The following is a 21,996-nucleotide window of genomic DNA, read 5'->3' on the forward strand; positions in this document are numbered from 1 at the left end:
CGCATCGCCGTGTTATCCATGGATAATGCAGATGTTCACATTTAAAGCCGTTCCGCTTTAATTTGTCTTAGTATCCTTCCTCTCGTTCCATTTTCCCTGGCTATCTTCAGCTTTCAACGTTACTCGAGCGTGGAATACCTTAACGCGTTTGTACTCGCTCACGTACTATTACGTCCTCTGAAGGTTTCGGCATTTCATTTTTCTTCGATCGCGATCTTAACTTTCCGATTGTTTTCGTTATCATCCTCGCGTCGTTCCTTTAGCTAGGCCTTTCAACGTCACCTTTGACTCTACTTGGGCGCCGACGGTAGTTGAATTTAACATCTGGCATCGCGCTGCAACCAGGAAACCACGGGACATTATTGTCCAGATGCCGGCGAGCATCAACGAGGCACGTGCGGTTACTATTAATCCGTAAGAGTACGAAACATCGACGATTACAGAGGCTCCTTCGACCGTGATGAAGATGTACGAATCGGGAAAGCACCGCGACATTTACCGCCTCATTGTTCGAATCGAGTTCACGGGTCAATTGGATGGGATAACATCGAGCAAGATTTTAACATTAAATGAATAGAAAGCGGAACGAGTTGGATTATAAGAAACTGCATTTACGAGAGAAACTATTCTCGATTATTATTAATAGACTATATCAAAGTTAGATTTGAAACGATTTCTTTTTATAAGTAGGTGATTAATAATTGTGATGCGGTTGAAGCTTGAATAATCGTTAGACAGGCGAGAAATTCGAGGTGCGAAGGAACCAATCTTGTTGTCTAAATTAGTACGGATAGCGAGGAAACGTACGGCTGAGATGTAGCTAATAAATCAACATGGACGCTAAACAGAACATGCGTCTCTACTTGGATTACTATAACGCAGAATCCAGATAGTAAACCGTGACGTGTATACCAATTTCCAGATACACCCGCAACTAAGGTCAGTAACCGCGTGCATACAATATGCACTTTGCATTAATAAATCATCCACGGAATATATTTCAAAATCCAAAGAGGACCATCGTACCATTCGATATAATTTGCAATATTGGTTCTTATGAATTTGACAAATATATTGGTAACGGAAGGATGCTTAAAATTTACAGTTACACGATTCTATGGATCTACTTCAGGGTACAAAGAGAAAAGTTGGATCGTGTAACATGGATCAAAGAAATGAAATGAAAAATGCGAACGTATGTGTCGACGCTATTCAAGCGGAATATTGAACTTTCCGATCAGCATTTTCATCGGATATCGAGGCTGTGTTTGCTCGAACGCATCGCTTCAAATACGTCATCGCTCAATTCATTACATTAATTGATATCGAGGTTCAGTCACACGTGATTTCGGATTCTCGTTTCACTTTGCTTTGCGTTCTGTTCCTCGTTCACAATACAATTATGCAGCAGTATGGATTTAAAGGAAACATTTCTCCTCCGTTTCAATAAATATTTTTCATTGAATATCTGAAATTTAAAGAAAAGCAAGAATTTAATAGCGATTGCTTCAAGATGTTCAAACGCGACGATACAATGATCATCGATCAAGAACGATCGCCCTTATGAATATATGTATCGTTCAATGGTTTTTCGTAGCTCTCGAAGAATGAAGCGGATCAATGAATCGTATGTATCTAGAGTTGAATCGGAATCCTCGGCGAGGAACCGTAGCTCGCCAACGAAACGATGAATGGCAAGGTTTCGTAAAAAACCGACCCACAACGAGCACGACATCGAAGAGCAAGAACGTTCCTCCGCTTCCTCCGGATTACCAGTTTATCGAAGCCTTAATCAATCGGCCATAAATTGGCAAGCTGTCCAGGCCAGCGGAAAGAGGGCCGCGACCACCGAGGCGAGCTGTCGTTGATCCATCGCTTCCGATTCCTTCGCGATAGAGGGGCTCGCTTTCTGCCGGTGGATATTCATTTTTCACCGGGACCGCCATCAAGAACGGCTCATTTTTCGTAAAACGACTAACGCGATACACGTACCCTCCGCTTTTGTTTCTCCTCCCTGGCTCACTCATTCTCAACGATGCATCATTATTCGTATCGCGACGAGAGACTTCGATCTCTCACGAAAATGTAATTAACCCTCTGGGTGGATATATACGTTCGAAAAATCATTACTGTAACCTAGAAGAGTATTCCTCTTCAGGGTGCTACGTGTGCTATTATAAGGACTACTTCTCCAGTAACACATTTCAAATCGATGACGCACATTTCGTCGACTGGAAACCGTACGAATTATCATAATTGAAGGAGACGCCCCCGAATTGCCTCGTCTTCCGTTAGACTTTTTCGTCTGAAGCACCGGCTGACCCCAGGGAGTTTTGATCTTTCCATCGTTCCCCTCTCGATCATACATTATGCAAAGAATTCCGACACTCCCGTATGAAACGATCGAGCAGTCTCATCCATCAGCTAAGCCATGGCTGTCGTTGTTTAGCCTGATGCACCGATAAACGTTCGCGATACGTCCGCTCGGTCGGTTGTTTTCAACTACGGGGTTACTTTAATCTTACGCCAGCTGTGAGTGCAATCGGCGAAATTGCAGATTTCGATCAGCTTGCCCTGGCAATTTGCTCTTCAATCTCGTTACCGTCCAACGCGGTCGTTTTCAGTTACAGTTAGATCACAATCGTGATTTAGGTATCGACCAATGATTCTGGACAAAAATAACTTCAATGCGATTCAAGTTGTGAGAGTATAATACAAACTGCATAGGCTGCAGTTTACCATCGGTGGCTACCGAATTTCGTCTTGCTGCGTCTCTAAATCTGCGGTTGGCTAGATTCCCGCGTTCGATCGGCGGTACCCTAGCAATTTACTTTTAAGTCCTCGTACATCAGCGCGCGATGCACCGCGCCAGCACCATTTAAGTGACCATCATTCGTTCCAACATGCTCATTAGTCCCAAGTCGGTTCTACTCGAAACAGCCGTGAAATTCGATAAATTTCATTTCATCCAAACCGAAGCTATTTGTGCTTTTTCCGCAAACACCAGCTCCAAATTGGTGTTTTAATTAAAAACGAAACGTTACACCTAACGTTAAATAACCCAGGGCCGGTGGGGTTGCGGTCGCGATTGCATAACGTTTCGCCAGTTACAATGCTGCTGAATCGATAGGAGGAACTTGAATGGCCAACGTGGCGCTCTTGAATTCTAAACGCGAGATTGGCAAGCTTCCCGAATTCGATTTCCGCGTCCCACTAATTTCCTCCTCACTGCTATATCCACTAATTTGCGACACGGCTCTCAACTGATTTCTAAGGAGATCCAAAAATATCGCGAATTATCGTGAAGATACCGAAAACGAAAAACAGAGAATCAGAACGTTCGAATAACAAAGAAAAATCAATCTCTTTTCGATCCTCTATCATCCATCGAAACACTGGTATATCGATGCGGATTTTGCAGAAAATCCAAGTAAATATCAACGGGATTCAATCGAGTCGCGTTCGTCCGTTTAAGATGAACGACGTGGCATCTTGGAGCGCAGCCATCTACCAATGGAAAACTTTCCAGCCGGTCGTGCTATAAAATAGATTTATGACGAAGAAAGTCGACAGAGTATTTCGTACGAAGAATTTTACGTAGAACGTTTGTTTGCCAATAAATTGTCGCGAGAATGCAACTCCGTTTCCCGTCCGACTGCATCGACACGTTATTGCAACGCTGGAACGCAGATGCACGACACGCGAAATTATGCTCCTCGTTAATTGCAACGTTATTCATCGCGATAAGCAGCCGTAACTGCAGCTCAATAGATGCAAGAAACTCTGATGCAAGTTTTCCAGCCGTAATGCTCGCGATTAATCACGTTTAACTGTTTTTTAATTAATACAACTCTGCGTACATTGCTGAAGTTATTACCCGACGACGCGCGACGGCGGTATTTAAATATTCCTGGCGTCGAGGAACGAGTCATTTGAAATTCTGATTTAACGTCTCGTGTGTGGCCCATCGGTGGATTAAACCCAGCGGGTAGCTCGACGGTGAGTTACCAAAAAGCTTTCCGTCAAATCCAGACGCTGCTAAAAAATGCACCGTATCAACACCAGGGGTCGAATCCGATACCCGGGTCTTCTCCTCGCCGAATCTCGTCGATTCTTCTCCGCTCGAACGCGTTTAAATTTTCAAAGTATCCGCGGGCGATTCTCATCCCTCGCAAAAACCCTCCATCGACGAGACCCAGGCCATTGATTAAACCGGCTCCGACTTTTGGCGGGCGAAGCATGTTCATCGCGAAAACGCGCGGAAAATTTGGCGTTTCGCCGATCGCAACTGCATTTACCTTTCGTCCACGACGCGTAATTGCCTTTCGCGGCGGATCGCAAGTTTCGCGGGATATGAGAGCCAGAGCAAACACACCCTTCGCCTCCGTGCGTTTAATTAAATTTCAACGGCGAGCGTGATGTAAATAACATCGAAAACCCATCGATTTCCAAAAAACTCGCCCAAAAATACCCCCCTTGATCCTCTCTTTGGAACGATCAAACGTGTTTCATATTACAGTTTCCAGCTTCCCAATCCCTTTGTAACAACCGATCCCAACGATTACATAAAGCACACCCACGCAATTAGCTACACGTGTTCGCGATTAACGTTACAACGAATCTGTGTCTCGCGACACTGATTCGTATTAATAGTTCCGACGAAATGCGAGCATAGATCATTCGCTGGAAACTTGTATAAATTTGCGAAAAAAGGAAAAATATATAGGAGTGCACGTTTTACGATGCACGCTAGGTTCCGCAGGTGCATCGTTGCAGCTGGGTGCAACGAAATAACTATAGAGGCAACACACGGTGCCGCGGACACAAGTACCTCGGTAAAATGCTACATGTTCATTGGCTGTGCATATTAATTAAGCACCATCAATTAACGGTTATCTAATCGGGTCAAAGCATTGTTTATGACTGCATCGGCATCGCATGCATATGTATGAATTAAACATAGACGTTGATAGAAAGTGTCTACGTTTGCAAATAGGTGAAACGTTGCAACGACATGGCTCTTTTTTACTGTTATTGCAATTAATTTTGTTTAACCTGTTAACGAATAATACCGTGGAATTTAATATTTTTTTAAGAAAGTCTCTATATAGGTTTATCTTTTTTTGTTTTGTTTCTAAGATATTACACAATTGCTGCTATTTTAAAGACAACTTTCGTCATTCCCACACAGCTCGGCGTAGCAAAATCGATGACTAATCGAATAACCCGACAGTTCGATCGAGCACTTTGCATTAATATCGTTCGATCGAGAACCCAACCTTTCTCGATTCAGGTAAGAGAACGATTTTCCTCTTTGAATAACAATTCGTGACTCTATTCCACGCTAAGTGCGGATTGTTTGCACAAGATTTATTGCACTCTGGAACGGCGAACGTTTATTAACTAAGCGATGACTGTTTGACTTTTATGCAAACATATTTTCCCTCGGTACCTGTATTATAAAAGCTAAAAAGAACCTCGAGACGTAGTTGAAACGTAGGAAAAATAAAATTTCAAATCTTACTGCGATACTGTTAACGTCGAACACGAATTTTGCCCGAAAAAAACACGAACCAAGTAAAGGAATAACCATAAAGAATTAAAAATAAAAGAAAGCAGTCCTCGATATCCTTACGCGTCCCGATATCCCGCCTCATTTTTTCCTTTTCGCCGAAGATACTTTGCGTTCGCTCTCAGAATCCTCGCGAAAACGCCTGCGAACAGATAAGCCAGTCCTTTTGCGGACGACACCCTGCAGAATCGTTACTCACTTATCGCCTCTTCAGCATGCTAAAAATCGTAGTCGAACGAGATACGCGTTGAAGGTGAACAGGTGTCGACTAAAAATACCCATTCCTAAGGGTTCTGGGATCCTTATGGATCGAAAATAGCAGGGGCAGAGTGCCCGCCAAAGAATTTCGAGAATTTAAACAGCCCGACTACCTGTCCCTAAACGACTACCCTTTTATTAGTTAAAAGCATGTAAGGGTTGTTGATAAAGCGAGGGTCAGGGTTCAAGCACCTGCCTCTATGAATTCTGTTCTTGAAATAACCCATCCTTTTAAATGAAAAAACTTTTCAATTGATCCTTCGCGAGAGAAGAGCCTCTCTCCCAGATACGTTTCGAGATTTGATTTGTCTTCTGAAAGATGATGCATCGAGCGGATAAATCTTGGACGTATTGGAGCGGAAACGAGATAAAATTCTTGCAATTTCTCGAAATAAAACGCTCTGTCACTTGTATAAGAATCAATCGATTTGACAGAGCTCTGAACTTCTACAGATTTCAATTCTGCTTCCCACAATAAATAGAATGAATAATATTTCTGGGAGTGGCTGCTTCAAGTGCACCTCTTCTGGTACAATCAAGTGCCTTTTTGATCGTGAGTACCAAATAATATAACTCCTACAGTTTTCAATGCCTGACCCTGTTTATTCTTTCCATTATTAGATCTATTAGTATATCTGATGAAATAGAAAGAAACTGTAGTTAAAAATTGCTAATAATTAAACTGTTCCTAACGATCAAGACCAAGTTCCAACAAAAACACTTTTGTTCCTACACTCTCGTTGCTCCTGAATAAAAATCGTTGAAATTGTAATTCGAGACTGCTACCCTTTCTCGAGCTATTAAACCGGATCCGTACACGTTGGAAGACCACGCCCCTTTTTGCCCGAATTTCGCGAGTTGGTGCATAATGCAGGTTTTAATCAGAGGAAGTGTAACGAAGAAAGAAACGCGGTCAGGACACATTCACCAAGTTCTGCGATGTATCCTTAATTCAACGCTACGAGATGAATTCCTGTTCGGTCTACTGTTCCACTTAAGTTTCTTCGAGTCTCGGAACGAACTTGATGGAACTTGATTAAAATTTAACGGAGGATGGAAGTTACACCAAGTGTCACGAGAGTTACCAAAGTCTTCGAATAAAATTCAAATTTCATAAGTGGTGTGAATTTTTCGTTTCCACATTCCGTTATCGCTAATTTACGATTATTATTCCACGTGTAACAGTCACGATAAGCAGAAGATCATAGATTACCAGTGGTACACCTATTGCTTACGCAACGCGCATTTATCACGGCATTCACTCAGAACGATTGTATTCCTCGTGTTCCGTAACATTGTAATGATTGTAAGTCTTTCACCGCAGTAAACGCTTCCACAAACGAATACGATAAAAAGCAGTGAATTATTGTGAAATTCTTGTACAATAATAGTGACGCGTGAAACATTGTTACATGCGTTTTCAGATTCCGCGTTGATATTCACATAAGTATCATAATTAATCATTTAATCGACACTTCTTCGTTTGACAAAATTTTAATTAATTATTTGCCCTTTCTTTACATCGATGGAATTAAAGGAATTTTAATCGTATTCGAACAGCTCTTGTAAGTATAAAGCACGGGTCAAGAAGGGCAAGTAACGAGCCGACTTTTTATCATTCCACACACAAAGCGGATTCAAAGCGCCTCTCTTCAAAGGTCCGCGCTGAAAACGAGTGATCTCTTTCGAGGAGCCGATGCACTCGATGTTCTCGCTTGATATGCATTGCGAAAAATGCAAGGAGAAACATTCTGGAAAACATGCTCGCCACGAATATCCAGTTACGAGCCATGTACACCAACTCGACGAGCGGAAAACTTTCATGAATGCATTAACCCTATCGCTGATTATTTGGTGACCAAGCCGGAAGCCATGGAACGCGGTCAAGGAGAAACACTTGTCGTTGCGAAACAGTATTTCTAGAATTCAACTATTTTTCAAAGAAATTTCATCACCGCTCAAAATCAATTTCCCGACTCGCTTTTCGCTCTATTTGCGCAAGCTTTTCAGCTGTTTCCCGCTCTGATTTTCTCGATCAATTCTCTAACGCGTATACACGCTTGAAAATCCTCGCTTGCTCGATGAGCCGAACGCTCTCGGTTCTTTTTTCGACGAAAAATTATTCACGCAAGTATTCCCGTGAAAGTCTCGAAGGTGCTCGATTTCAACTTCTCTTCTTTTTTTTTCCTCGCGTTTCCACACGTCGATTCAGAGCCGATCTCATTGGAAATCGTACTCGAAGCTTCGCCGTATTGAACGTGCACGATAGGGATCCGCCTTTGAAACCGCTCCTCCTCGACTCGTTCGGATATTCTCTTTGAAGACAGTCCTCGTCTTGCGAACGGTGCTCGTGTGGTAGTAGGTCAGTAATGCCGAGGGCGAACTGGTGAACTATATTCGCGAGCAAAGAACAGGGTGGGGCAACCCCGAGCCTCCCCAATCAATAAACCTCCAGCCGACGATATTCGGATTCGGTCAGGGGTTCGACCGTGTCACGGTAATAGGAAAATACGAGGATCGTCCCAAACTTGTCTCTTCATTTAAAAAAAAGAAAAGATGATCCAAAATATTTTAGACAATTTTCTAATATTGAAAAAGGAAAGCATAAAAGATTTTGGAAGATTTTGCAAATTCTTTCACTGGCGGAGAAAAATTCTCAAGTCGAGCAATATGGTAGGTAAGTAATGGAATCCTGGAAATATTCAACGAGGCTACACCCGAGAGACAGAATCTTATTTATTCGGCATACACCCAACTCGAGCAAACTTCACCTGGCTAACACGGTTCGCTAGTTTCTCGGATGCGTTCGTGTGCGGTTTTATACGCATTCGTGTCCGTGTCAAACGGACTTCACCCTGGCACTGTACTTCGTTTGTTCGGAGAATAGCAAATGGAACGACAAACGGTTCCGTTTCCCTTGCAAACACCGGCTCTACCCCGAATCGCCTCTTTAACGCTCCGTTTCGAGTTCAATTAGAATACGAGTCGAATTCTGCTTGCCAGATGTTCAAATAGTTTACCTAATTATTCTGATTTACGCGATGAACTAATGACCTCGCAGAGAAACTTGAACGCGTCGAAATATCATAGGTATGCAAATTATGATCTTAGAGCGTCGCGCTAAAGCTGCCGGCAGTGCATAGAGAATCGTATTTCGGTAGACGGAAGTGCAAATACAGTCAGGTAAGAATAGACTGACCTCTAAAAGCTCTCTCGAGGGATTGCTAGGAACTCCAAAGGAGTTGTACAATGCAACCAGAGCATATAATGAGACGACGTATAACAGTCTCTTCGCAAGCTCGAGTCAAGGCGAGATACGTGCCGACAAGTAATTAAATATTCAAGTCTGCAGCGACCTTGATGCACCCAGGATGCACCTAGGGTGCACTATGAAATTCTTTAGATAACAGAACCATCTGTAATCCAAATTCGTTATTTAAGGACTCCTATTATATAAAATTAATTGGTACAATTTCCAAGATCTCGAGCAAAACATCACGGTATTATTCAGCGGCGGATTTACAAGTTGCACAAGCGGAACGAATCGATCAGGCTTTCAAACATCTTAATTAATCCCGAACGAGGATTCGAGTCGCGTCGGTAAATACGCGATATCTCGCGGCCTCCTCTCACTTTCCTCGTGCCGCGGTACCTGGTTAAGCTTCCAGGTGGAAAGCAAGAAAAAGCCGAACGATCGCTGAAAGTCTCACGGTCGTTTTTTCGTTGCCAGCCGCAGGAGATCGCGAGGCGGTACGATAATCTCGTAATAAATCGGCCGGAGCGCTAAACGAGCATTTAAAACCAACACATGAACAGCGAACGGTATCGAGCGCGGAGATTTATCGAGCTATTCATAAGGCGTTCGTCTATAATCCTTCTCTAAGATGGTGCACTTAACAGCAATGCACTCGCTAACATTGCAATTCAGAGGAATCCTCCCGGGAGTATTAATAAGTACCGATTACGCGTGCTCGCAAAGTATCTCGTTAATAATAGAAAAATTCGATAAAGGGGAAGAACGATGGTGTTTCTAAGGAGAATAATACGCGAATAACCGTTAACCCTTTAGAGATGAATTATTTCTATGTAGAATGTTAAACTGAGGAGAGGCGAACGAAGACACGAAAAGCTGCATCATCTCTTTAATACCTTGAAAGCATCCTCTGGCGGGAATTTTGTCGCGTGAATATTGAAAGAAGAAGAACAGAAAGCGAGCCGGTGGCGCCTCGAGGTCGTAAAGAGGCGGCTCGTTTGAAATGAAAATTTTAAAGAGATTCGTATAGCAAAGTGGGCGACACTTTAGGTTTGAAGTCTGATGCAGATTTGAAGAGACGGCAAAGTTAACGCACCTCCGATCCCTCATCTTTTTATATGGAACATTTGTACGTTTTACGAGACGAATGGAAGAAATCACGGGTTCGTGAGAAAACTTTATCGATTTAACCGAGATAAAGCAATTTATGCGTGGTTAAACGGAAAGAAATCGATACGAGAGCAGCAACTGTGCAACTTCCTTTCCGCTTAGCTTCCCGTTCGGTTTTCATCGGTAGAGTGCTCTTAAAATACAGGGGAACCCTACTGAAAGCCGATTGTCTCCTCCGGCCGGAAGTGGTTTCGGTGTTCTAACCGCTTCCGCCAGAATAGGCTTTAAACTTTGCCCGGCTCCGATGGGAAAAGATGATATCTCTCGAAACAATCAACTCTTACCGCGGAAACTTTGTAGCATCGTTGCCGAGGTTCTCCCATAAGGTTCGCCAGTCGTCGTTCGAATAATAACTACACGATATTAACGTATTGCCCCCCTCGTCCTTCCACTTCTCTTGATTCATGATCGAGAAACTTGAACGGAAGGTTCATAAGAACTTCGTACGACCAACTTTCTAACAAAGGGTGACTCGGTTTGCAGAATAGAAACTCCATTTCTATGGGGGTGTGTTGCGATACTTCCGCAACGAGAGTATGGTACTACATCGAGAAGATAGAAAAAAATCCAGTTATCATGGAGGAAGCAAGTTTGGCGAAGATAACAACGAGGGCCTTTATCACCGACCTCGTAAAAAGGCACGCGTCGTTTGAAAGTTTATCGCCGATATTTCTCGTCGATGCGTCGTCCTAGGGGTTCTTCGCATCCCCCCCCCATAAGTCCGCTCATCGGTGCCAAAAACTGTCGAAAAATAAAAAAGAGAACAAACGAGAAAAGGTATGGAAATTTGAATTTTACGACTATGCACTCTGGAGCGAGAGGCCGAAATAAATTTACACGTGACACGAGCAAAAGTTGGCAATCTTTTACGAGCTTTTATTAAGGGTACAACTGGGAGAGAGAAAGAGATCCTGGACAAAAGAGAGGCTCGGCTTCGAGCGAGTATCTTTCGACGCGCAGACGGCATTATTGTCTGCCTTCAAAAATAGAATCGTTCAAACCGTAGAAATACATTTCCTGTGCGCCTCTCTTAGCTGCAGCTGGTGCAAAGGCCGTGGCTCCTTCGACTACGTAGAATTCTGTGTGAACGAATTTCGGGTCCGAGAAGCGAGAGCCAATTACCACGAACTACTAATCCAATTTTAATTTGAAAGATTACCTCAGAAATTTTTAAATACACAGAAAATTATTTCTTATCGTAGCTTTATCAAAATTTTGTCGCCGTTTCCTTTCGTTCGGTGGGTCGAGCCGACGTGTGGTACGTGTAACTCATACAGAAAGAGTAACGGGTCATTTACGGGTTATTAGTTCCGCCTCGAAGGCGGAGAAACACGAAAATAGGGAACGAGCGAAGGCGTAAAAGCAGCGGAGCATGTCTCTCCTGCACCCTTCTGTGTTTCCCTTAAACATCCCCCCATGGATTCGACTTAAGAGAAAACTAACTACTACTTCATCCGTAAGGTCGTCGCCTCGATGAACTGTCTAATATACCATACGTACAATTGCCCCTACAAAAGGGACAGTACTACTCCAACTCGTTTGTAGCGCAATATTTACGTAAGCATTTACGAGGGATGCGTTCTGTTATGGAGGAGAGCGTTGACTTAAAATATTTTCGGTCTGCATGCCAACACAATGAACCATCAGTCTGTGGGGAGCTTTCGAAGAAGGATTCAAGCTGTTCTTTTAGCCCAGCAAATGAAAAGAATGATTGGAAATTTTGGAAATTGTTAGAACAAATATTTGTCAATTTAATAAGAAGAAATGAAACTAGATTTTAAGGTTTTTCTTTTTTAAAAATCCTATGGTTTGGTGGAACATTCTGTATAACATGGATAAAGTCTTCGAGGTAAACGTTTCTCTAATCGTTTCCAGCTATTGTACAATATAGCTCACGTAAAACTCGTGATCAATAAGGCACTGTCTGACCAGTATTGTTACCTCCTCTCGCTCGACCGAACAAAGCATGTACAAATCGATCTTTCAACAGCAGACTTCTCAAAATTGAAATTATTATTTGCTTTCCAGAGAAGTATTTGTCAGAACGATTCTTGGTTAGCGAATTTGTCAAGGGGACGGTCGGTAATCCGAAATATATTTCTAGGTAGAAAATTTTCGCGCCACGAACCTCTGTCAACGAACTTTCCCTCGCGGTTATCGTTTCTTTTTTAACGCCGTCATACCGTAGAATTTCGCGGAACACTCTCAGCAACGAAATATTAACGCTGCAAGAAAAATCAAAACACCGTCCCGTTCCCTGAAAGCATTTGTCTCTGTGTGTACCAGGCAACGCTTTTAACTTCTCACGCGCATTCTTCTTCCGCTCGGTGCGCATTTAACGTCGACCATACCGCGTGCACAAAAAGTTACTCTACATAGAAAGAAATATTTCTAACTGGAACCGCGGTTCGCGTTGTTAGGATACCAAGAAATTAGCAACGCGCTCGATGCTTCCAGTGGGTCCGAATTTTTTTCCAAAAATACTACCGTCCTCGGCGAATTCGCGGTTTCGGCTCCGTTAAATCGAGCGTACCCGTGGCGAGGCTGGAATTTGCGAATCGCGCCAACAAGGCGGAGGCGTTATGCTCCGACTAATCTACTAATTGGAGGGTGGCCACGGAGCCACCGGGGGTTGCGAAGCAAATTGGGCTAATACAGAAGCAAACGGCATGACGCCTATAAATACGCGGCATCGCGGCAACAACTTCCCTGCGAACACGCGAGGAACACGCCTACTGTCGAACCTCTGTATCTGCAAAGTGCATGCATAAAGGTTTCTTCACAAACTTTTTCTTACTAACAATACGTATCATTTCACGTCACTATACACATACAATTTTAACCCTTTAATACTAAATTATAGCCAGAGGCGGGTGTGGTATATGAACATGTTAATTTTTGCTAATATCAAATAACGGCTGTGGCTTATATAGCATTAAAATAAAAATAAAACAAATACAATAAAAAAACTCTTTTAAAATATGTGGAATATCACTTCAGTAATATAATTTAAAATTAGAGCGATCTAAAAGTACCCGCAGTTAAAGGATTAAACGAATATGATTTCTCAAATTGGAAGAATAATTTTTAGAATGCAGTGTAAAATTTGGAAAAGGAAAGTAATGTGAAGTACGAAATTAAATTAGACCCTCCACTGTCTGGGGGTTAAGAAACTCATTATATTTTCTACTTTATTAGGAAAAGGGTCAATCGTTATATAAATGAAATGAGAAAACGTATTCATAGTTTAATTAATGTAGTTATTTGATTATATTTAACTCGCGATCGTTATAGACTCTGATCTTCAATCACCAGCAGCAATACATCCCCCTGACTCGATCCCCTTACTCGTCGACGTTCTGAATCTACTTAAGACGTAATGCAAATTATCGTTTAATAAACGAAGAGCAGACAAGCTCGTTTCGTCTCGTATGAACGGATCTTAACGAATAAAGGCGCTTCAAGCGTTCGAGGGTGAAGAGGTGGAGCCTGTTACTTCTCACCCTCGAGATACGGGTAACGCACCGCGTTCCTATAATAAGTCCTTAACGACCTTTCTAAATGCAGTCGGTACCTCCACGACCACTATCCACTATGTGACAAGAGCATCCATTAGAGAGGGGTTACGTGGCTCGTAGCATGGGGATGAAGAGGTCGATGAAGGGAGCTCCCTAACCATGAAACGACAGAAGAGACCATTTTTTTTTTTTTTTCACCACCGGTAACAGGAAGTACTGCCTTCGGTGTATTTTTGCTTGTCATACTGTCTAACGGAAACAGTCGCACGCGAGTCACGTAAACTCGACGATTGATTTTTACGAGACCCTTAGTCTAACCCTTGAATCTTTCATTTCTGATATGACTAATGATTCGTTGCTTTAATTGTCACGTCATCCACGCTCTAATGACTCTGAAATTTTCTACACTGCATTCGATGTTCATCAAACAGACTAAACAGAAAGAACGTGTGGCAAGAAGAAACTTTAGAACCGTGGAGGTCGATTAACAGTCAGAATTCTTTCTCTACAGAACGTATGCAAACGTTTCAAATGTTCCGGTCGTTTTCTCAAGCAACAAACCGCACCGAGTGCATTTTCGAGTGCCGCAACAGGCCGGAATGATGCAATGCACACGCAGCTACCACCGTAAAGTCGAAGAGCCGTACGCGGCGAACGTTTACAGGTTGCAGGTGCACCTGTATCGAGGTAATAATTCAATGCATCGAAGCGGCCGGGCAGCGTGCAGTTCGAGAGGCACGAAGGAACATGAAAGTCGTGGAGAAATGTAGAAATGATAAATTATCTCGGACCGTAGCGTTGCAGCTCGTCGATATCAATTACCGGGAAATAAAAGGGCCGCGAATGCGAGCTAAACAAAGAAGAATTTCGAGCCAACGCGTTCGCTGGATGCGCGGCTGTAATAATTCAATTTCTTGCGGATACGTGCAACGACTCCGAACACGCTGCTACCATCGTAAACTCTGCTGCACACGTACCTATACGAGTTGAAACTTTCAACGTTTCGTCGAAAGTTTACATTCGAATTGAAAAGAAACGGCGAGAAAATGGTGCATCGAAGAGACCTAACGTACCACGGAAAGTTGTACGTCCCCGTTTCCATTTCCTTCGGTCAATCCTATTACAAAACGCGCGAAGACACGCTGAAGAAACGTTCCTCACGGTTTCGCCGACAATACAGAGAATTCCATTCCATCGTCGGAACAATTAGATACAATGGAAGTAGGTACGAGGGTACACGTATGAGAACGCGATTCTATAAAACGCGATGCACGCAGGGCAGGTACCGTTACGACTTTTAAAGCCGTATTCATGATTCACACGCCGCTTAAATCGTCGGCCAACCTTTACCGCCCACCGACAATACCGTCGTTGTCTATGCGAAACCGATGCTCGGAACGGTGATCAATCTCTATGCCGAAGGAAGTGATCGATGGCCCCCTCGTGGACGATTAAACGACACGACAAACCTGCCACTTTCCGTCTCGTGTTCGAAAGAAACGCCGCGATGTCTGTTGCCCGTTCGAACGATTGCGACATGGAAAAAAAAAGAGAGAAGGATACTGCCAGCTCATTCTTGAACTCCTTCCATTCAACCGCGAAAGGTCGTAATCGTCGTCGTGTGTTCATTCATAAAAATTCGAACGAAAAAACAGCAAGTGCACCTTTCAGGTGTACAAGAAAATGGATGGAAATTAACATTTTTCCAACGAACAGCAAGAATTTAGATTCCAGGTGATTCTAATTGAGGATTAAACGGAAAGGAGAGCTGGAAAGTGGAACGTGAGTTTCCAGGAACAATCAGTTAGAGGAGGCGGAAGGAGCGAAGATGGTCGCGCGAAAACGTGCGGAAAACCTTATGGGGAATTTCGCGCTCGACCCTGTTCGTGATCAGACGGCACCGTCTACTAAACGGAGGCAACTGTACACACTGACCTTTGATTCGACCCGCGATCGGTCCCCGATTATTCGAGCCAGCCGAGGAAAGGTGAAAAGAGCAGGGGATAAGTTCATCCGCGTCTGAACACGGCACGAAACGATACAATAGCTCCGCGACCATTTAAAATTTCCGTTGCGAGGCGAAAATGCAAATATCGACGAAGAGAAGTCACAGATCGAAGTAGAATCCTGCTGGTAGCGCAACAAACAATGACGGCTCGTTAAAACGCTGTGTATCCACCAGATAGGTGCGAATTTTGGATACGAGCCATTAAGAACGCGAATCTGTCTCTAAAATTGCTATTCTATGAAATCTACGCGAGTCGTTCAAAAATTTCGAGATAGTTTCATTTTTAATATTTTCGAGTTAGAAATTTTCTTATTTTAAGCACTATTAATAATAATTAAGCTTTGTTTGAAGAAACAAAACAGCGAGTCATTCGTTTACAGTCTGACGTTAATACGATAACATTTTTCATTGTAACATCGACACGTTTAGCATCTCTCTCTTCCAAGAGTAGTCAAAGATTAAGCTTCCACCATCACCTCCTTCGCCCCTTAAACAATTTTTCAAACAAAATTACTTCTCTCTAGCAGGGGGCTATGAAAAACAACTCTTCGAAGATCGTAAAACCTAAGAGCCAAAATTCTGCGCCAGTGGAATTCAGGGGCTAACTATTTGGCACCAGTGTCTGCGTTCAAATAATGAAACAAAGCTTTCTCATATCCATGTTTCAACTAAAATTGTTACTAGTATTTAACAATTCAGTGTCATTGCCCTCTTTTCAAATCAAATAGAAATATTATTATTCCTTTACAATTAAACTCTAATGTCCATCATTAATTAAGAGTAAAAATAAATGTGTTATCTTAGAAGAGAACAATTTGCCTACCAACGCAATTAATCCAACGACACGTATCTACGAATCTTTTTTCGCGTAGACAAACGCTAATTAGAAGCAATATATTAGGTAGGTGGCTTATCAACTAAACAAACTGAATAATTCAAGGCGTGATTATCGTCAAGGTGAACCGGTCGTAAGGTCATTCTTCGCGGTCGCTGCCGCCTCTTGCAATTAAATTTATCCACCAGAGACCGAGTTGGCAGACGATACGCGTTTCCACCGGCGGAATTTGTTTGTTATGCCCGCGTCATCGCGCGTGCCAGCGAGCAGAAGCGTAATGGATCGACGCGCGTTCCCTCGAAACCTCGAAATCCCGCTTCATCCTCTTCGAAACGATTCTTAAATTTTAAAGCGAGGCATAAAATAGGAATCTGGAGGTACCCTCTTGTAGAATACGGGCTCTAATTTTAATTAATTGGGCCCCAAATCCCTATCCACCAACCGAGAATCTTCCCAAACTTCCGGTATTATAATAGTTCTCCCCTCACATTACTCCTTCAAATTATTAATTTGCTGAGAGACTATGTAGCGAGTCCAAAGGACTCGAAATTTTCATAAAAATTTCCAAAAATCTAGTCACCTGATAGCGCCCTCGTAAATCAAAATGTTCTGTTTTGTTAATGTACGAAATCACTGCAACAGACGTTTAGCCTTTGCTATTTTTACTCCTTTTACCCAGTGGTGCATGCGCGCAATTCTCTCCCCCACGATACAGCTTCGCAAAATTCGTTCGAAGTACTTTAAAACTCGATGAAAAATTGATTCCACACCGACATGATTAATCGAGTGACCTCCATTTCGTGTCAGGTATATCTACTAGTCCTACTGAAGCTGCTGAATAATTCTGTTTCGCTGTTGGCCAACATTGACGTTCAAATTGAAAGGGTCTCACTGTACCCGAACTAAGTTCATTCTCAATTAAAATACCTTTCGAAGAATAACATATGGTTGAACGAAAACAAGGTACTAACACGAGGTTCGAGTTTCGAGCTCTGTACAAACAGAGCCAACTCCGGAGCTTCGAATGGGATTGCGAAGCGGAAAAGCAAAAGGTAAAAGGGGATGATGCTCAGGGAAGTCGGCTGCGTTCGAACTTCTCAAGGGACACGGGTATAAAACCCGTCGAAATCGAACTTCCGGTATTTACGATCGTTTTGTTACATGCTCTAAAAAAGAGGATAAATGTTCGTCGGTTGATAGCTAGGGACTCGTAACTCGTGAATGAAATGAATTCGAAACTAATATCTTTTCTTTTTTGAAAAGATAGGATCAATCGACGGTAGCCATGGAGATTCTAAAGTTAAATCGTCTCTGCATAATTTCTTTCGGACGCGTGCTAGCGGAACCGTTTCTGCTTAGCTAACCCGAAGAAATTCCTATAACGAAGCTCTGTCTCCCCACGACCGTCCAAATATCTCGCGTTCCTGCTGCATATTTAGCGGACATTTTTAAAAGCCTGCTATTTCAAACCTCGACTTTCTTCCTTACCCACGATATACGTGACGCAAACCGCGATTGTAAATTATGCAAAATTTAGAAAAAGCTTTAGCTGACTTTACTTCTCCCTCGACGACCCAAATTTCGAACAATGCAGCGTGCCACGATCAAAAGCACGAATTCGCGTGCTTCAAAGGACCTCGGTGTTCTCTTCTTGCCGAGCACAGACAATACGAGGAACGCGAAATAGCTCGGTAATCGGGCGAAGAATGGCGTCGTATTTTCAGGGGCAAAAAGTTTCGAGGGGAGGAACAGAAACTCGGTCGGAATTTAGCGGCTGTGTACCGTAAGATTTCTTGCTCGTTCCGAGCCATTTCTAATTGGCACTGCAGAAACAGCTCCTCCAGTATTCGATGGAGGAATTTCATTCGACCATTGTGGAGAGCCAACTGAATCGTGGAATTGCAACAAAGACGATTCTTTCACCGATGGTTAATGGCCTGGTTCGAATTCATTTCTCAATCTTTTCAAATTAGGTACCCTCAGCAGCAAGTCAGTTTTCCTCGGGAAAATGACGATGTCCCGGCTCCCCACCTTTCCCCATTGGTATCCCCGGGGAAAATGTCCAAAGTAGTCATATATGTGGCTTGCAACCCCCCACCACTTGCATATAAACTTTTACGCGCAGAAATATTATTCCTTTCTAAATTACTATTTATATTAAAAATAACTTGATACTCCCATGGATTAACAACTGATAAAGATAGCATTGATTCTGTAATCATTTGAAAACCAGAGATACATATGTACAGTGAAATCTATCGAAATTCTGATTGGACTAGAAACCTGTTCAATGGTAAAATGATGTACGAATCCCTCTTTCTATTCAGATATTGGTTCTCGAAATATTCTGTACATGTGCACCGATGATCCATCTATTCTCGACTTATCCTTATTCCATTCGTCAGAGGCTGGTTGAAGCTGAGTGCAACGGAACCCGATTACGATCCTTCCTTATTTTCCCCAGCGTGACTGTATATTCTCTTTTCCATGCAGATCGCAATCTCTTTAGGAGCCTCTGCCCTTTTTTTCTTCCAGAATATCCAGAAACGAGAGAGGATTTCGCTTGATCGGGTTGCGCGCTTCCCTCGCGCGACAGATATAATTGCGAACGAGATTACACCCTCGTGGAAATCCTATTCAACGCTTTCATGCCACTCGTTTCGTGCATTTTTGCGAGACTGATACATCGGTCAAAGAAAGAAGCCGGCTTTTATCAAATAACAATACTTTTCGATAACAAATCCACTGCAAAATTACGTAGAATGATTTTTATTCCATTTTTATTTATTACTTCTAACGTTTCAGTCATTGCATTTAACGTTACACGATGCACTTTCCGCGACTGAATTCCTTAACGAACTAGTTTTCAGCCGCGTCTGCATTTCAAACGCATCACAGACGTTTTTTTCCAAGTCGAGACGCGAAGAATCGCGCGCACTAGTTAGCATTTTGACCGAACACGAACTTAATTCCGGATACCGTTAGTTGGAATCACTTGGACAGGAAATTAAATCCATCAGGTTAACGATAGAAGCTCGATCAATTTAATACGTAATTTACACCTTGTAATCTTCTTGTTTCAAAAAACTGCATTACCTACTGATTGAATAATTTCATTCTTCCTATCCACATCTTCGCGTTTATCTCATGTGAAATTAAAATTAAAACCAGTTGTTGCAAATATAAAATATTATCCGAATTATCAAAATTATTCGAAAAATTGTTCGAATTTCTGTACCACAAGTGAGCCTGTGTGTTCTAAGATAATGGATTGAATAATGATCTTGAATAATAAGGCCACCTTCACACCGTTGCTTAGGTTTCTCCACGAAACCCATTGAAAACTCTCAAAGTAGACTTTAATAGCAGGATACAACGCGAACGAAGGCGGGCAACGTGTTCGAAAGCAAATAAATACGTGTACCTACGTCAAGTGGTCGTGTTCAAGAGGGGAATAAGCGCAGAAAGTGAGTAGAAGTTGCGAGCATGTGTAAAAGACTTAGTTTATGCATCGTCTACTAATAATTAACAAGAATAGTAGCCGAGACATAAAAATCCAAGAAAAGCTATGCATTTTTCTGAGATAAGGAAATTTATCTTCTCTCAAGTGGAACTATCGAGTTCTTGATAAGAACTGGTATCATTAGTTTAATTTATGTTATCAAAGAGTGTTACTTGTCATGGAACATTTACTAATTTCAATTTTACTATAATATTAATTTAAACGATTATTTACTGTCCCTCGCGGTGAGTGTAATTTTTTTCAATGTTAAGATAATGTGTATACGTATGGAAAATATATTCACTGATAGTAACTGTATCATGGTTGATCCGCTCGACCTACGGTCTAATGAAAATTAATCGAGGAACACGCGGCAGGTGTTATGATAATTCGTTTAAATTAGCCTGGGTAAACATTGCCATGCAAAGTTATGCACCGAACTAAACGTAATCATCTTCGTCGCGCTCATTCCACAAACGTTATGGTGGTTACGGTATTATTTAGAGAGCTGCAATTACGTTACAAGCTACCATGACTCCGCAGTTCGTGTTATTTTAATTGACCACATAACAATGCAACGTATTATTCGTCTCTACGAAGGTTTGCTTTTCGTGTCATTCAGAAAAGAAATTTAATTACACACTCGATAAATAGAAATTTTCGTCAGGTTAATTAACTTTCTAAAAACTAATTAGAATATATCAACAACTGTTCATAGAAACTGTATTTAATACCAGTTAAATATCACAATTATAATATTCTCCATTTTAATTCTACAACTCGATTCTCTAATTATCTGTAATTAATTACTGAAAGCTATAATTAATGAATCAAATTGTAGTACGTAATTCTGTAAGGCATCGTATTCGATTAATTACACTAATCATATAAAACATCACGTATGCTACCTCTACGGTTCGTTTAGAACTTTCAACAAACTACGAACAGTTTAATTACCCAGAACAAACGGTCGGTCGATTATTTATTGAGAAAGTCTCTTATCGATCATGCCAATTAGTCCAACGTTGGATTTGAAACAGTTACGACTCGTTTAATTGGACAACCTACATATCTGACACGTTTTTTTAGTCTCAATCGTACCACTTTACTCTCCTTCGAGTGTGACAAAAATTTTTCAATTTTAGAGATCTTAATTAGCATTTGAATTAATAACTATCTTTTGACTAGTTTTCTGTATTTCAATCAAACCGAATGGAACGTTTAATAATTCATTCATTCTACAATATTGTTGCTAGCTACATCCACGATATTCCATTGTTCTATTGTTCTATTATAACTAGTTGCAACGGGGTGATGCATAATAAGGTGGTTCTTGCCCTAAATATTGGTATCTGCGGTACCGTTGCTCTGTTAAAATCATAAACGCGTGAATCGAGGCATCGAAACCGATAACATGGTTCCCTTAAATTACCGGTAAGCATAATAACCCGGTCAATATTTTCGTAAGAAGTTTAATTATCGCGCCAGGATATTGCCCTCGCCACGTTCCATAATTTTACCCGGTTAACTTGTAATTAACGTGTCATATAGCGTTACTTTATCTTTACACCGGCCAGCTATAATGCGTCAAGGTAACACCGTGTTATTATTGAAATTTGATAAAAGAACTACGTTCATTTCCCGGAATTGTACGGAGTAATTATTTACCCGTTATCTTTATAATCAGAGTTTCAATAAAACTGAATTTCACACGTGGGAATTCGAAATTTAAGTAACAGTAAAATAAATAAACCTAGGACTTATAATTACAAAGTAAAGAAATTACAATTACAGCTACAAATGATATATGTTTTAACCCTTTGCGGTTAAAATAATTAATAATTGCCATAGTAATTTATAATTCTGTACATATTGCAGAA

At 41.8% G+C, this 21,996-nt stretch overlaps 1 protein-coding gene across 11 annotated transcripts in view; it reads right to left on the minus strand.

Annotated features, from left to right (window-relative positions):
* Window positions 1–21,996, minus strand: part of LOC114875500 — a 210,556-nt gene that overhangs the window by 186,217 nt on the left and 2,343 nt on the right. The window lies entirely within an intron of this gene.

The sequence above is a fragment of the Osmia bicornis genome, chromosome 2, assembly GCF_907164935.1.
Source record: "Osmia bicornis bicornis chromosome 2, iOsmBic2.1, whole genome shotgun sequence".
Taxonomy (NCBI): domain Eukaryota; kingdom Metazoa; phylum Arthropoda; class Insecta; order Hymenoptera; family Megachilidae; genus Osmia; species Osmia bicornis.